This window comes from Bombina bombina, chromosome 3 (assembly GCF_027579735.1).
Source record: "Bombina bombina isolate aBomBom1 chromosome 3, aBomBom1.pri, whole genome shotgun sequence".
In the NCBI taxonomy this organism is placed as follows: domain Eukaryota; kingdom Metazoa; phylum Chordata; class Amphibia; order Anura; family Bombinatoridae; genus Bombina; species Bombina bombina.
The window spans coordinates 680,528,924-680,547,023 of NC_069501.1; positions in this window are offsets into that span (position 1 = coordinate 680,528,924).

The window sequence follows — 18,100 nt, forward strand, 5'->3', positions numbered from 1 at the left end:
GGTGTTAGGCTTGGGGTCTTGGAGGGTTAGCTGTTAGAATGCTAGGAGGTAATTTGCAATGGGGGTTGTGGCAGTTAGGGGGTTAATAGGTTAGGGTAGTTTGTGATGGGGTTGTGGTGGCTTAGGGGTTAATAGTGTAATGGGGTAATTGGTGCTGGTCTATGTGGCAGTTTAGGGGGTTAATAGTGTAGCAGGGTAATTTGCAGTGGCCTATATGGCGGTTTAGGGGTGCTTACTGCATTTTTTTTTTAAAAGCCCAAACTCTCTACAAGGGCTTTGAGTTCAAGTAAAAAGTTTGAGCGATTGTGTTCAAGCAATCACAAGTTGTAATATGAGCACACATTGACGCGCAACGCAGCCCATAGAAAAAAGTAATTTGTGGCAACTTAAACACTACACCCCATGTAATGTGTAATCGATTGCAAAAAATATTTGGATCTTCCGATTGCTTTTATGCTCCTCACGCTAATGATAGTGCATCACTTGTAATCTAGGCCTTAGTTTTTTAGCTTACAAACTTCACAAGTACGAGACATATCAACTGTTCTTTTAAATTTACATTTCTCATCATCAGATTCTGTTTCAACAACAGCAATGTGACTTTGCAACACATTACATTTTGCAACAAAAGAATGAAACTGAAGAAATGCTTTATACAATATATTAGTTTTAAGATATTTCTTACTTTTAAACATACTATTTTTCTCAGTATTTTCAAAAAGACATGGGAGACTATCTTATAATTTTAAACAGCCATCTTGTATGGTAAGAGATAGGTACATATTTAGTAAAGTTAGCCTATTTGTCAGTTATTCATTTTAAAAATTTACTGTACTACATTATAATAAGATGCTGATTTCCCTTAGGTACCACTCACCCAATCAAGATGTTATTTTAGAGAAGATGCCTTCAACCACCCCTCTTACGGGATGGTTCTGCTCAGAGGAACCCCAAATATGAATTACTGTAGATACAGCCTTCGAAAACTTCCTAGGAAATGCTTTTCGACAGTGCTTGCCTACCAGGAAAAAAACAACTTCCTGGGCAACACTTCTTGATAGCGCTTGCCTACCAGGGAAATATTCACATTATTGTCCTAAAATGCAGGATCGAATGGGTCATGTCCTCTCTCTCCTTTGTCCTCAATTCTATAGTATACATCAGTATCACCTGGTCTGTAGCTAAATCCGTTATGAAACAGACTACCCTACCAGATTTGGCAGGCTTGAGAAAGGCTGAACCCCTAACCCCTTTGAGGAGGCATTCTCCTCCAAGGTGTAACATAATTCTTCTTAAACATTCAGGCAAGGCACGGGAATCACTGGAATGCTTAGTAAAAGACTTCTTATATCACAGCAGTCAGCAAATGAGGAAGCACACAGTTTACAGAAGCAGATGGCAAGGTTAGTTGTTCATACGTATTGGCATACTTAACTAACATAGGTTCACTAGCTACAATATACCCTTAAAACTCCCACCTTGGGAATCGATTATAATCTTGATGAAAAATTTACAGTTTAACAGGGTCCTACGTAACTAGTAACATCACCCCTTTTACTAGCAATAGCTAAATCACATGGGTTACCGTTTAGCAGGGTCCTACGTGACTAGTAACATCACCCCTTATACTGGTCACATGTAGATCACATATCAACATCAAAAGTACTTTGTCTTACTTATTCTGTAATGCTATATCAGATAGCTGACTGTTTCAGTACATTTGTTTAAAATAATAAGTGTTAGCCAGATTTTTTTCATCTGAAAATAACTGAAATACCGGAATGTTACATTCCTTCTGTAGACAGATTAAAAAAAAAAGATCAAATGTCAGGGAGAACATGTGTTCTACAACTCAAATGGCAAAATACATGCATTTGCTCATTCCTAGTTAACAGTTATGTTCTATGTATTTGAAACAAAAATAGTTTTGAACTTATTAAAATGTGTGATAACTTTGGGTAAGACAAAAAATAACTGCAAAAATAACTTTAAATCATTTTTTCAGTCTGCAGTGATAGCTGTAAATTTATTGTGCATTCACTGTTTACTCTAAGCCTCTTCCTGCGTGTTCTTTATTTGTTCAATTTCTTGAAGTGCATCTTCTTCTGTGGACTCAAAGCCCATACACAGCGGGAAATAAATAAGTAAATAGATTATGCTTACTTATTTATTTCCTAGCATGTACAATTGGTTGCTAAAATTATTATAGGATTTAAAATTACTGTGGTATACATCAAATTTATATTACAGTACCACTGAGCTTACCTGCTTAATACTACAGGGGACATCTTTAGGCCTCAGTATATATTGTTTATCTTTGTGTCAGCCTAATTTGTACTGATTTTGCCTGCTACACACATTTGGGAAATAGTCATCCTTAACGCTGAGAAAATTACCTTGACACAAATAAGAGAAAAGGAGAGATCAGTTTGTGTTTACAATGGTTTTGAGATGTTGTACAAATCAGCGTAACAGGGATGGCATAAGGATCAAGAATGAAATCCTTTACTTTCTCAGCATTTAGTCTAGTTGAGCTCAGAAATATCTGTGAGCAAAAACTCACAAGAAAGCAATTTGTAATTATTCCTCATTAGGTATATTTCTTTACAAGTCCTGGCAGTAGGGTTGAAATATAAAAATCTGAGAGCATTTTATTATCATGGGAAGATACACTCATTAACCAAATTCCCTTATTAAATTAGCATGTAAAACACTTGCTGCATCTCGTTAACATTTCATTAGTTATGAGTCTTGATTCCACTGCTCAGGTGCAAGTCACGTGACTGACAGCTATAAGCCTCTGTATTATTGCTAGGCTTATAGTTCCACTCTGGGCGGTGATTTCTTGGATATAATAGTCCTCATGCCAAGACATGTATGGATTTTAAACACAGTTTATCAGTGAAGCCCACATAGATGAGAACACTAGTAATTCAATACAGCATAACTTCTTGCTTTTTAGTCTCATGAGGATCCTCATTTGAATGCAGCTCTACAGTATTTATATGTAGTTTGCAAATGAAAATGAAACCAAGGAAATTTAAAGATCAATGACAAATTCAATTTCATCATTTGTACAGTGACACTGAACATTTCAAAAGTTGGTTTATAAATATTATATAGCATTAGACTATTGCAGCTTTGAGCTGCTATTGCCAGGTTATCAAAGGATATGTAGAGTATTTAAAAGGACATAGTATTTTTGTATGCCTGGTCTTGTTATGAATAAAGCAGCATTTGTAAAAGCTTGTCCCTCTCAACCAGAGCTGGGGGTCTTTATAAGCCCATAAGTAGTAGTAGGATATGCTGAGCTGAAACTGCTGTTAAAATTTCAATTTACATGTAGGGTTGCCACCTGTCCCTTAAAATACAGAACACTTATAAGTTACACATGCTGCAGGGTGTGCAGGGAGGAATATAAATAGTGCTGTCCAGAAACACAATGCATGTTCCTCCCTGCACACCCTGCAGCATGTGTAACTTATAAGTGTCCAGGAAAACATGGCTGAGGTGGCAACCCTAATGTACAGTATGCAGCGTTTTACTTAATATATTATTTGGTACAGTATATTTTCAGCATGGTATAATGCTTCTCTTGTGAATTAAAGATTTAAAATGTTTGGTACAATGTAATTTTATTGCTCACGCCTTGTACTGTACTTCTATGAAAAATATATTTGTACATAGTTCAAGCATTGTTTATTAGTCTTGTCTTGTACTGTACTTCTAGGAAAAATGTTTGCTTGTACACACTTGAAGCATTTTATCTGACTGGATTGTTCTGTACGTATGACAAAGAATGGTCGAATATTGAATCCTATTCAGCACGCTCACCAAGTATATTTTTTACACCCCCCTTAAATCTTTCTTCTAGAGCTGTAATGAAGTACTTAATCTCCCCACTCATCCCTGAATGCACCTCGAATCTAAGTCGCTAAAAAAGATTGCTGTTAAATAACTTTATTTGGTATTTACCAGCTCAGATTGGAAATTAATTACCATTTGATTAATGATCTTTTCATGGCAACACGGAGTCTGTCAGGGAAGGGAAAGTGAATAAGAGTGAGAGTTTAATGAGAGATGTGATAGGAGAATTGCTAGATAGGAAAATCAATATAATAAAAGGATGGTAGTAGAAGGTCAATAAAGGAGGAGTGTGATAACAGTATCAAGAAGAAAAAGCAAATGAAGTGAGAAAATAATAGCGGGTGGCAGTAGAATGTTAGTCTCTTTAGAGAATTGTATTATCAGGACACAGACATTGAAAAAGAGTTACCAGATTATCACTACGTTAACAGACTATTCATTGTGACTACTGTTTCCAGATGAGTTACAAAAAATGAAGATATGTTAAGAAGGAGTTAAGAAGCAGTGGTCTGAGGCAGAGGACAGCAATTCACCCGATCGGATATGATCGGGTTGATTGACACCCCCTGCTAGCAGCCAATTGGCTGCAAATGTGCAGGGGGCGGTATTGCACAAGCATTTCACTAGAAATGCCATCTATTACTTTTGCAAATGGATAATATGAAATGGGACGGATCCTAAGCATACCTGTGTCTATGCTTTTCAACAAATGATACAAAGTGACCTAAGAAATAATAGAAGTTAATTAGAAAGTTGTTTAAAATTGCATGCTCTATCGGAATCATGAAAGAAAAATGTTAGTTTCATATCCCATTAATTTATATGCTGGTATGGTTAGGTATGCTGTTTGGTCCTGAAATCCTGGTAAGAAACTATGGACTAGATTACGAGTGGTGCACCATTTATCGCTTCTGCTCGCGTGCTAACTGTGTGCGATTTAGGCTTTTTGCACCCGCCGGATACCACGCGTATTGCAAGTTGAAGGTAAGACATTTACGCTCAAGTGCTAACCCGACACGCTCAAAAAAACAAATTACAATATTGCGACTGCGTTAACGTACTCCCCCATAGACTTCAATGAAGTGTGAAAAGTGGAAAAAACCCAACACCCAACAAGTCTCGCAAACCCAAGCTAATTTATTGCGCGCCAGTAAATGGGCAAGTGGCTGGATATTGCCACAACGAGCTCGCAGTAGCAATTAGTTCTCATAAAATTAACTAGAGATCAGATCTCTGATAAATTTTAAAAATGTACCTCAATTGTCCCCAAATATATTATTGTGTGCCTTAATAAAATAAAAACATTCAGTTTTTAGGGTTTAAAGTGTGTGAATGTGGGGTGTACATTGTGGTCTATGGGGACTGTGTAATTACTATCAATATATATGTATATGCTTATCTACAAATATATGTTTATATTCATACACATATATATGTAATACTTGCTGCCCATTGCCACTGCGCTAGGTTCTCAGTCGTGTCTGATGGCATGAGAACGAGGCTCCCATTGGAGTCCAGGGAAGTGCGCTCTTGTGAGAGCAAAGCTACCAGTGCACACAAATGTGCTTTCTTAAGCAATATTTTGAGCTCCACTCGTAATCTGGCCGATAGTTTTTTTACAAAAACAAACAAACATTACTTTAGGATAAAAATATCACAATTACATATTTAATAATAAATACATTATATTATAACAATTATTTATTCTATAGATAGTGTAACTGTTATCTGTTACACATCAGATAAGATATTGTTGAGAATTTGTTATAAAATACACTTTCACTGGCCTCCAATATTGACAGGATTTTCAGATATAAATTCCAAGGGGCATATTTATCAAGCTCTGTATGGAGCTTGATGTCCCGTGTTTCCGGCGAGCCTTCAGGCTCGCCAGAAACAGAACTTGTCCACCTGTTCTGAGGCCGCAGACAGAAATCAACAAGAACTGCTGGTGCAATGATAAATGCTGACTGCGTATGCATTTATCGATGAGCGGCAGACATGATACACTACTTCGTATCATGTCCACTCGCACATTGATAAATATACCCCCAAGTGTATTTCCTTGTTTAGAATGATCCTCTGCAGGCTCAACATAAACTGATTAGCATATTCTTAGAAAATTAACAGGGAACCTGTGTTGTCCACTGCTTTCCTATGGCTTGGTCATCTGTCAACTTTTTTCCATTTTTCAACTTCCTACAGATCCCCAGAAGGTAAGAAAGATAACATGTAACAACCATAGACAGTACAATACAAAAAAAATGCTTCTAATAACACACTTTAGTACATTTTATATTCAATCTTAAATTTTAAGAAAATTCTGGGGAGCCTAAAGTGAGAGGAAAATGAGAAAAGAAAATAGAGAGACCCACTCAACTGAGAATGAACTCAACTGAGAATGAACAACAGATGGAAAAATATTATTTGCTTGTTATACAGGCCAAACCCATTTAGGGAGCAGTCTCTTTTAACTCAATATGCCTTTCACAGAGAAGAATTATTCTTCAGTATATCAGTCTGATCCTGTCAAAAAGACAGTCCAGACCCAAAATACCAGGCGATTCTCCTCTGGTTTAAAGCCAGTCAGGACATACACAGCTTCTGGACTGTTCTTTGTTTTCCTATGTAAACAACATTTTGCTTTGCTCTGACTATACAACTGTCTTTGGGGTTTTAAAATCATGAGGTTGTAATTCTCAGCCTGACTCAATTTGTTTGCACCTGTTTTCTAGGCTCTCCTCTTTCTTTATGACATTAAAAAATGTATACTGCTTATGTTTTTATTATGTCTACAGAGTTCTAAGTGCATCCTGTTGTCAGGGGCTGTATTTTTGTTATGAAGAAGCATAATGTACCCTGAGCTCCAAGTCTTAAATGAGGAAGAAACCTGGTACTGAGTACTTAATGAAAATGTATTGCAGAATACAGAAGACTGGATAATTCCTTGAACATGTATATGTCTGTTTATCACTACCCATCCCCCTCTAAAAATGCTATGTTCCCTGAAAGCTTCGCTAGATGAATTTTCTCCAGTAGAACAGGCCGGGATCTGTAGCAGCATTAGTGAGCCATATGCTGTTGTTTGAGAAGTAAATGAATGCCATAAATTATCTGTTTAATAATTTATAGCAAATGTTGCCAGCTTGCTACGGTTATAACCCCACTCTGGAAGTTTTTTGCATGCTGGGAGGAAGTGTGTATAATCAGCTTCTGGCATTTCAAAGTGAATATTTGTATTATTGCTAATATTAGTATTTTATTATTACTTTTACAAACTCCCTGCTTCTTGTTATGAAAAAAGTATTTTTTTAGAAAACAGTATTATTTATGATGTATCAAACAGTCTAATTGTATCTTGCAGCAGTGAAAATAGCCAGCTTTATCAAGGAGTTATTGTTGTTATTTTATATCACATAAGGTTTTAGTTATCACTCTACGGAGGAAGCTGAATTGCAAACTTGCTCATGCGAGCCTGCAAACCACCAGATGTGCTGGTTATGACAGCTAGTTCCTAGCCTCTCCATCACCTCAGAGGTGGTAGAGTTAAATTACCCAAAACTTGTCTGGGATTACTGAGAGGACCTGCTTCTTGTGTGAATGGTTGCACGAGTGCAGAGGGTGTCACTGTACAAGCAAGTTCTTGTCAAAAAAGATATGTAGGACATTGCTTGTCTAATTTCAGCTAGCATCTGGGAAGACAGGCATCCTAGCTGGAAATAGTGTCCTCCAATCAGTTGATAACTTTCAAACTTGACAAAATTTTAAATCTAGACATACTTTGCAGTAGAGCAATCAAATAGGTTGGTTGCTTGAGTATTGACCACACCTGCTGAATGTTTTCATACCTCCACTCAATCTCTCCGGTGCCACCCAAATAGAAAATGTAAAATGTAAATTGTACACAATATTCCCAAAATGTAAAATTGTCTATTTTTTAATCTATTATGTAAACTGCATGCGATTCACAGATGACAGTTCATAAAAGTATATACACTGTATGTGTATATATACATATATATATATATAAATATATATATATATACACACACATATATATATATATATATATATATATATACCTGTGTTTGTATGTGTATGTGTATAGCTAGATAGCTAGATAGATGATAGATAGATAGATAGATAGATATAGATATGTATCTATATCTATATACAGTATATCTATATCTATCTATCTATCTATCTATCTATCTATCTATATATAGATATATATAGATATATATAAATATATATATATATACACACACACATATATTTATATATATGTTTATATATATATATATATATATATATATATATATATATGTGTTTGTATGTGTATGTGTATAGATAGATAGCTAGATTGATAGCTAGATAGATGATAGATAGATATAGATATGTATCTATATCTATATACAGTATATCTCTATCTATCTATCTATCTATCTATCTATCTATCTATCTATCTATCTATCTATCTATATACACTCACAAGCACATATACATATATATATATATATATATATATATATATATATGTGTGTGTGTGGGTGTGTATATATATATATATATATATATATATATATATATATATATATATATAGATAGATAGATAGATAGATAGATGATAGATAGATATCTATCGATCGATCTATCTACACACATTTAAATATACTGTATATATATATATATATATATATATGTGTGTGTGTGTGTGTGTATATATATATAAATATATATATATATATATACACACATATACACACATATATATTTATATATATATATATATATATATATATATATATCTCCAACAAAAGCAGGCACTCACCGGGTTTGAAGTGGCAAAAAACTTTATTCCAACAGAGTGACGTTTCGGGGTTTTACCCCCCGTCGTCAGACTCAAACAACCACAATGAAATGCTCAACAACCTCCCTTAAATACCATGTTCACCATACATGTGTATCAAATAAGCGTTAATTACCTTGTGTGCAAAACCAGGTGTTAGCAAGCATTTAGCAATTAGCATACATCACTAATAAGCATTGCATGTAGCCTAGCAACCAAACACTAAGAATTCTAAGAATTCTAGATGCACCTAAGCAGTAGAATCTATACAACAATTGACAACATAGGTGTGTTATTTAAAGTGACCATATAATATCCGCTAACGTGACTTATAGAACATCTGTTTACCAAATTATGTCTAGCGGTAATTACCCAGTGCCTGTGCGAGCATCACTAATGGACGCTGTGGATATGTGTAACTTAGCAACTAATCACATGCTAGACACATACAGCTAGATTACGAGTCTTGCGTTAGGCTTAAAAAGCAGCGTTGGTCGGTCCCAACGCTACTTTTTAACGCCCACTGGCATTACGAGTCTTGCAGGTACAGGTGTACCGCTCACTTTTTTTGGCCAGACTTGGAAATACCACAAATCCACTTACGTCAATTGCGTATCCTCTATTTTCAATGGAACTTGAATAGCACCGGTATTACGAGTCTGCCAAAAAGTGAGCAGTAGACCCTCTCCTGTTAACACTGGTACCGCATTTTAAAGTCAGTAGTTAAGAGTTTTACACTACAACGCCGTAGCATAAAACTCTTAAGTGCTAAAAATTACACTAACACCCATAAACTACCTATTAACCCCTAAACCGAGGCCCTCCCGCATCGCAAACACTAAAATTAATTATTTAACCCCTAATCTGCCGAACCGGACATCGCCGCCACTATAATAAATATATTAGCCCCTAAACCGCCGCACTCCCGCCTCGCAAACATTAGTTAAATATTATTAACTGCTAATCTGCTGTCCCTAATATCGCCGACACCTACCTACATTTATTAACCCCTAATCTGCAGCCCCCAACGTCGCCGCCACTATACTAAAGTTATTAACCCCTAAATCTAAGTCTAACCCTAACCCTAACACCCCCTAACTTAAATATAATTTAAATAAATCTAAATAAAATTACTATAATTTACTAAATAATTCCTATTTAAAACTAAATACTTACCTATAAAATAAACCCTAAGCTAGCTACAATATAACTAATAGTTACATTGTATCTATCTTAGGGTTTATTTTTATTTTACAGGCAAGTTTGTATTTATTTTAACTAGGTAGAATAGTTACTAAATAGTTATTAACTATTTAATAACTACCTAGCTAAAATAAATACAAAGTTAAATGTAAAATAAAACCTAACCTAAGTTACACTAACACCTAACACTACACTATAATTAAATTAATTCCCTAAATTAAATACAATTAAATACAATTATATAAAATTATCTAAAGTACAAAAAAAACAACAACACTAAATTACAGAAAATAATAAACAAATTACAGAATCTAATCCCCCCTAATCTAATCTAACACCTAATCTAATCCCCCCTAATAAAATAAAAAAGCCCCCCCAAAATAAAAAAGCCTTACCCTACACTAAATTACAAATAGCCCTTAAAAGGGCCTTTTGCGGGGCATTGCCCCAAAGTAATCAGCTCTCATACCTGTAAAAAAAATTACAAATCCCCCCACAACATTAAAACCCACCACCCACACAACCAACCCATCCAAGCCGGGCAAAGTGGTCCTCCAGATGGGCAGAAGTCTTCATCCAGATGGCATCTTCTATCTTCATCCATCCGGCGTGGAGTGGGTCCATCTTCAAGACATCCGGCGCGGAGCATCCTCTTCATTCGATGGCTAACACAGAATGAAGGTACCTTTAAGTGACGTCATCCAAGATGGCGTCCCTTCAATTCTGATTGGCTGATAGAATTCTATCAGCCAATCGGAATTAAGGTAGAAAAAATCCTTTTGGCTGATGCAATCAGTCAATAGGATTAAAGTTCAATCCTATTGGCTGATCCAATCAGCCAATAGAATGTGAGCTCAATACTATTGGCTGATTGGATCAGCCAATAGGATTGAACTTCAATCCTATTGACTGATTGCATCAGCCAATAGGATTTTTTCTACCTTAATTCCAATTGGCTGATAGAATTCTATCAGCCAATCAGAATTGAAGGGACGCCATCTTGGATGACGTCACTTAAAGGTACCTTCATTTTGTGTTAGCCGTCGATTGAAAAGGATGCTCCGTGTCGGATGTCTTGAAGATGGACCCGCTCTGCGCCGGATGGATGAAGATAGAAGATGCCCGTCTGGATGAAGACTTCTGCCCGTCTGGAGGACCACTTCGCCCGGCTTGGATGAAGACTTCTCCCGGCTTCGTGGAGGACTTCGGCCTGGTTGGGTGAAGACTTCTCCCAGCAAGGTGATCTTCAAGGGGTTAGCCTTAGGTTTTTTTAAGGGGATATTGGGTGGGTTTTAGAGTAAGGTTGGTTGTGTGGGTGGTGGGTTTTAATGTTGGGGGGGATTTGTAATTTGTTTTACAGGTAAGAGAGCTGATTACTTTGGGGCAATGCCCCGCAAAAGGCCCTTTAAGGGCTATTTGTAATTTAGTGTAGGGTAGGGCTTTTTTATTTTGGGGGGGGCTTTTTTATTTTGTTAGGGGGATTAAATTAGGTGTAATTAGTTTAAAAATCTTGTAATTTGTTTATTATTTTCTGTAAATTAGTATTTGCTTGTTTGTTTTTGTACCTTAGATAATTTTATTTAATTGTATTTAATTTAGGGAATGTATTTAATTATAGTGTAGTGTTACGTGTAATTGTAATTTAGGTTAGGTTTTATTTTACAGGTAAATTTGTATTTATTTTAGCTAGGTAGTTATTAAATAGTTATTAACTATTTAATAATTATTCTACCTAGTTAAAATAAATACAAACTTGCCTGTAAAATAAACCCTAAGCTAGTTACAATGTAACTATTAGTTATATTGTATCTAGCTTAGAGTTTATTTTATAGGTAAGTATTTAGTTTTAAATAGGAATAATTTAGTTAATGATAGTAATTTTATTTAGATTTCTTTTAATTATATTTAAGTTAGGGGGTGTTAGGTTTAGGGTTAGACAGGTTTAGGGGTTAATAACTTTAATATAGTGGTGGCGACGTTGGGGGCGGCGGATTAGGGGTTAAAAAATGTAGGTAGGTGGCGTTGATGTTAGGGCCGGCAGATTAGGGGTTTATAATATTTAACTAATGCTTGCGAGGCGGCAGTGCGGTGGTTTAGGGGTTAATATGTTTATTATAGTGGCGGCGACATTGGTGGCAGCAGATTAGGGGTTAATAAATGTAGGTAGGTTGCAGTGACATTGGGGGTGGCAGATTAGGGGATAATAAATATAATGTAGGTGTCGGCGATGTTGGGGGCAGCAGATTAGGGGTTCATAAGTATAATGTAGGTGGGGGTGGTGTCCAGAGCGGAAGATTAGGGGTTAATAATATAATGTAGGTGTCGGCGATGTCAGGGCGGCAGATTAGGGGTTAATAAGTGTAAGATTAGGGGTGTTTAGACTCGGGGTTCATGTTAGGGTGTTAGGTGTAGACATAAAATGTATTTCTCCATAGGAATCAATGGGGCTGCGTTAAGGAGCTTTACGCTGCTTTTTGGCAGGTGTTAGACATTTTTTTTAAGCCGGCTTTCCCCATTGATTTCTATGGGGAAATCGTGCACGAGCATGTTACATGAGCTCACCGCTAACGTAAGCAGCGCTGGTATTGAAGTGCGGTAAGGAGCAACATTTTGCTCAATGCTCACTTCTTGTCTGGGTTGTATAAATACCAGCGCTGTCTGTAAGTGAACGGTGAACATAAACTGCTCGTTAGCACCGAATAGCCTCTAACGCAAAACTCGTAATCTAGGTGATAGTGTCCAATGTGTTAATTATCTCTACTGTTACCCAGAAATACAACTTAGTTAGATGTAACATTGTGTGTAATTTTGTGTACAATTTTCTATTTGTACACTGCTGCGTTGCGCCCGGTCTAATATTGACCAAGGATAGATTAGTTAATTGGCGCTATGTATATGCCCTTACTATAGTCTACTATGGTCAATTGTGTTTTATTTTATTTTGTGTTTATATGCTTTCCAATAGAGGTAGCCATTTGAGCCCTTGGAATAGTTATAATAGCCCCATATTAATAAAAAGGTTTCTTGACATGCTTAATAGAGATTTAGCCTTTTTAACATTTCTTTACATTTCTTTATGTTTTTATGTTTATATGTATTTTCTGGGTAACAGTAGAGATAGTTAACACATTGGACACTATCGGCTAGATTTAGAGTTCTGCAGCCAAAGGGGTGCGTTAGCTACGCGTGCTTTTTTTCACCCGCACCTTTTAAATACCGCTGGTATTTAGAGTTCACAGAAGGGCTGCGTTAGGCTCCAAAAAGGGAGCGTATAGCATATTTACCGCCACTGCAACTCTAAGTTCCAGCGGTGCTTATGGACGCGGCCAGCTTCAAAAACGTGCTCATGCACGATTCCCCCATAGAAAACAATGGGGCTGTTTGAGCTGAAAAAAAAAACAAACACCTGCAAAAAAGCAGCGTTCAGCTCCTAACGCAGCCCCATTATTTCCTATGGGGAAACACTTCCTCTGTCTGCACCTAACACCCTAACATGTACCCCGAGTCTAAACACCCCTAACCTTACACTTATTAACCCCTAATCTGCCGCCCCCGCTATCGCTGACACCTGCATATATTTTTAACCCCTAATCTGCCGCTCCGTACACCGCCGCAACCTAAGTTATCCATATGAACCCCTAATCTGCTGCCCCTAACACCGCCGACCCCTATATTATATTTATTAACCCCTAATCTGCCGCCCCCAACGTCGCCTCCACCTATCCTACAATTATTAACCCCTAATCTGCCGACCGGACCTGAGCGCTACTATAATAAATGTATTAACCCCTAATCCGCCTCACTCCCGCCTCAATAACCCTATAATAAATAGTATTAACCCCTAATCTGCTCTCCCTAACATCGCCGACACCTAACTTCAAGTATTAATCCCTAATCTGCCGACCGGAGCTCACCGCTACTGTAATATATTTTTTAACCCCTAAAGCTAATTATAACCCTAACTCTAACACCCCCCTAAGTTAAATATAATTTTTATCTAATGAAATAAATTAACTCTTATTAAATAAATTATTAGTATTTAAAGCTAAATACTTACCTGTAAAATAAACCCTAATATAGCTACAATATAAATTATAATTATATTGTAGCTATTTTAGGATTAATATTTATTTTACAGGCAACTTTGTAATTATTTTAACCAGGTACAATAGCTATTAAATAGTTAATAACTATTTAATAGTTACCTAGTTAAAATAATTACAAAATTACCTGTAAAATAAATCTTAAACTAAATTACAATTAAACCTAGCACTACACTATCAATAAATAAATTAAATAAACTACCTACAATTATCTACAATTAAACCTAACACTACACTATCAATAAATTAATTAAATACAATACCTACAAATAAATACAATTAAATAAACTAACTAAAGTACAAAGAATAAAAAAGAACTAAGTTACAAAAAATAAAAAAATATTTACAAACATTAGAAAAATATTACAACAATTTTAAACTAATTACACCTACTCTAAGCCCCCTAATAAAATAACAAAGACCCCCAAAATAAAAAAAACGCCCTACCCTATTCTAAAATTAAAGTAGAAAAGCTCTTTTACCTTACCAGCCCTGAAAAGGGCCCTTTGCGGGGCATGCCCGAAAGAATTCAGCTCTTTTGCCTGTAAAAAAAACATACAAAACCCTCCCCAACATTACAACCCACCACCCACATACCCCTAATCTAACCCAAACCCCCCTTAAATACACCTAACACTAAGCCCCTGAAGATCTCCCTACCTTGTCTTCACCACACCGGGTCCCGATCTGTCCAGAAGAGCCTCCGAAATCTTCATCCAAGCCCAAGCGGGGGCTGAAGAGTGACGTCCATCCTCCGGCTGAAGTATGGATCCAAGCGGCGGCTGAAGAAATCCATCATCGAGCTGAAGTCTTGATCCAAGCGGGCGCTGAAGAAGTCCATCATCGGGATGAAGTCTTCTATCAAGCGGCATCTTCAATCTTCTTTCTTCCGGAGCCATCATCTTCCAGCCGACGCGGATCCATCCTCTTCTACCGACGCCTACTCACCGAATGACGGTTCCTTTAAATGACGTCATCCAAGATGGCGTCCGTCGAATTCCGATTGGCTGATAGGATTCTATCAGCCAATCGGAATTAAGGTAGGAAAATTCTGATTGACTGATGGAATCAGCCAATCAGATTCAAGTTCAATCCGATTGGCTGATTGGATCAGCCAATCAGATTGAGCTCGCATTCTATTGGCTGATCGGAACAGCCAATAGAATGCGAGCTCAATCTGATTGGCTGATCCAATCAGCCAATCGGATTGAACTTGAATCTGATTGGCTGATTCCATCAGCCAATCAGACTTTTCCTACCTTAATTCCGATTGGCTGATAGAATCCTATCAGCCAATTGGAATTTGACGGACGCCATCTTGGATGACGTCATTTAAAGGAACCGTCATTCGGCGAGTAGGCGTCGGTAGAAGAAGATGGATCCGCATCGGCTGGAAGATGATGGCTCCGGAAGAAGATTGAAGATGCCACTTGATAGAAGACTTCATCCCGATGATGGACTTCTTCAGCGCCCGCTTGGATCAAGACTTCAGCCCGATGATGGATTTCTTCAGCCGCCGCTTGGATCAAGACTTCAGCCGGAGAATGGACGTCACTCTTCAGCCCCCGCTTGGGCTTGGATGAAGATTTCGGAGGCTCTTCTGGACAGATTGGGACCCGGTGTGGTGAAGACAAGGTAGGGAGATCTTCAGGGGCTTAGTGTTAGGTTTATTTAAGGGGGGTTTGGGTTAGATTAGGGGTATGTGGATGGTGGGTTGTAATGTGGGGGGGGGTATTGTATGTTTTTTTTTACAGGGCTGGTAAGGTAAAAGAGCTTTTCTATTTTAATTTTAGAATAGGGTAGGGCATTTTTTTATTTTAGGGGTCTTTGTTATTTTATTAGGGGGCTTAGAGTAGGTGTAATTAGTTTAAAATTGTTGTAATATTTTTCTAATGTTTGTAAATATTTTTTTATTTTTTGTAACTTAGTTTATTTTTTATTTTTTGTACTTTAGTTAGTTTATTTAATTTTCTTTAAAACCTAACCTAAGTTACACTAACACCTAACACTACACTATAATTAAATTAATTCCCTAAATTAAATACAATTAAATACAATTATATAAAATTATCTAAAGTACAAAAAAAACAACAACACTAAATTACAGAAAATAATAAACAAATTACAGAATCTAATCCCCCCTAATCTAATCTAACACCTAATCTAATCCCCCCTAATAAAATAAAAAAGCCCCCCCAAAATAAAAAAGCCTTACCCTACACTAAATTACAAATAGCCCTTAAAAGGGCCTTTTGCGGGGCATTTCCCCAAAGTAATCAGCTCTCATACCTGTAAAAAAAATTACAAATCCCCCCACAACATTAAAACCCACCACCCACACAACCAACCCATCCAAGCCGGGCAAAGTGGTCCTCCAGATGGGCAGAAGTCTTCATCCAGATGGCATCTTCTATCTTCATCCATCCGGCGTGGAGTGGGTCCATCTTCAAGACATCCGGCGCGGAGCATCCTCTTCAATCGATGGCTAACACAGAATGAAGGTACCTTTAAGTGACGTCATCCAAGATGGCGTCCCTTCAATTCTGATTGGCTGATAGAATTCTATCAGCCAATCGGAATTAAGGTAGAAAAAATCCTTTTGGCTGATGCAATCAGTCAATAGGATTGAAGTTCAATCCTATTGGCTGATCCAATCAGCCAATAGAATGTGAGCTCAATCCTATTGGCTGATTGAAGGGACGCCATCTTGGATGACGTCGATTGAAAAGGATGCTCCGTGTCGGATGTCTTGAAGATGGACCCGCTCTGCGCCGGATGGATGAAGATAGAAGATGCCCGTCTGGATGAAGACTTCTGCCCGTCTGGAGGACCACTTCGCCCGGCTTGGATGAAGACTTCTCCCGGCTTCGTGGAGGACTTCGGCCTGGTTGGGTGAAGACTTCTCCCAGCAAGGTGATCTTCAAGGGGTTAGCCTTAGGTTTTTTTAAGGGGATATTGGGTGGGTTTTAGAGTAAGGTTGGTTGTGTGGGTGGTGGGTTTTAATGTTGGGGGGGATTTGTAATTTGTTTTACAGGTAAGAGAGCTGATTACTTTGGGGCAATGCCCCGCAAAAGGCCCTTTAAGGGCTATTTGTAATTTAGTGTAGGGTAGGGCTTTTTTATTTTGGGGGGGGCTTTTTTATTTTGTTAGGGGGATTAAATTAGGTGTAATTAGTTTAAAAATCTTGTAATTTGTTTATTATTTTCTGTAAATTAGTATTTGCTTGTTTGTTTTTGTACCTTAGATAATTTTATTTAATTGTATTTAATTTAGGGAATGTATTTAATTATAGTGTAGTGTTACGTGTAATTGTAATTTAGGTTAGGTTTTATTTTACAGGTAAATTTGTATTTATTTTAGCTAGGTAGTTATTAAATAGTTATTAACTATTTAATAATTATTCTACCTAGTTAAAATAAATACAAACTTGCCTGTAAAATAAACCCTAAGCTAGTTACAATGTAACTATTAGTTATATTGTATCTAGCTTAGAGTTTATTTTATAGGTAAGTATTTAGTTTTAAATAGGAATAATTTAGTTAATGATAGTAATTTTATTTAGATTTCTTTTAATTATATTTAAGTTAGGGGGTGTTAGGTTTAGGGTTAGACAGGTTTAGGGGTTAATAACTTTAATATTATGGTGGCGACGTTGGGGGCGGCGGATTAGGGGTTAAAAAATGTAGGTAGGTGGCGTTGATGTTAGGGCCGGCAGATTAGGGGTTTATAATATTTAACTAATGCTTGCGAGGCGGCAGTGCGGTGGTTTAGGGGTTAATATGTTTATTATAGTGGCGGCGACATTGGGGGCAGCAGATTAGGGGTTAATAAATGTAGGTAGGTTGCAGTGACATTGGGGGTGGCAGATTAGGGGATAATAAATATAATGTAGGTGTCGGCGATGTTGGGGGCAGCAGATTAGGGGTTCATAAGTATAATGTAGGTGGGGGTGGTGTCCAGAGCGGAAGATTAGGGGTTAATAATATAATGTAGGTGTCGGCGATGTCAGGGCGGCAGATTAGGGGTTAATAAGTGTAAGATTAGGGGTGTTTAGACTCGGGGTTCATGTTAGGGTGTT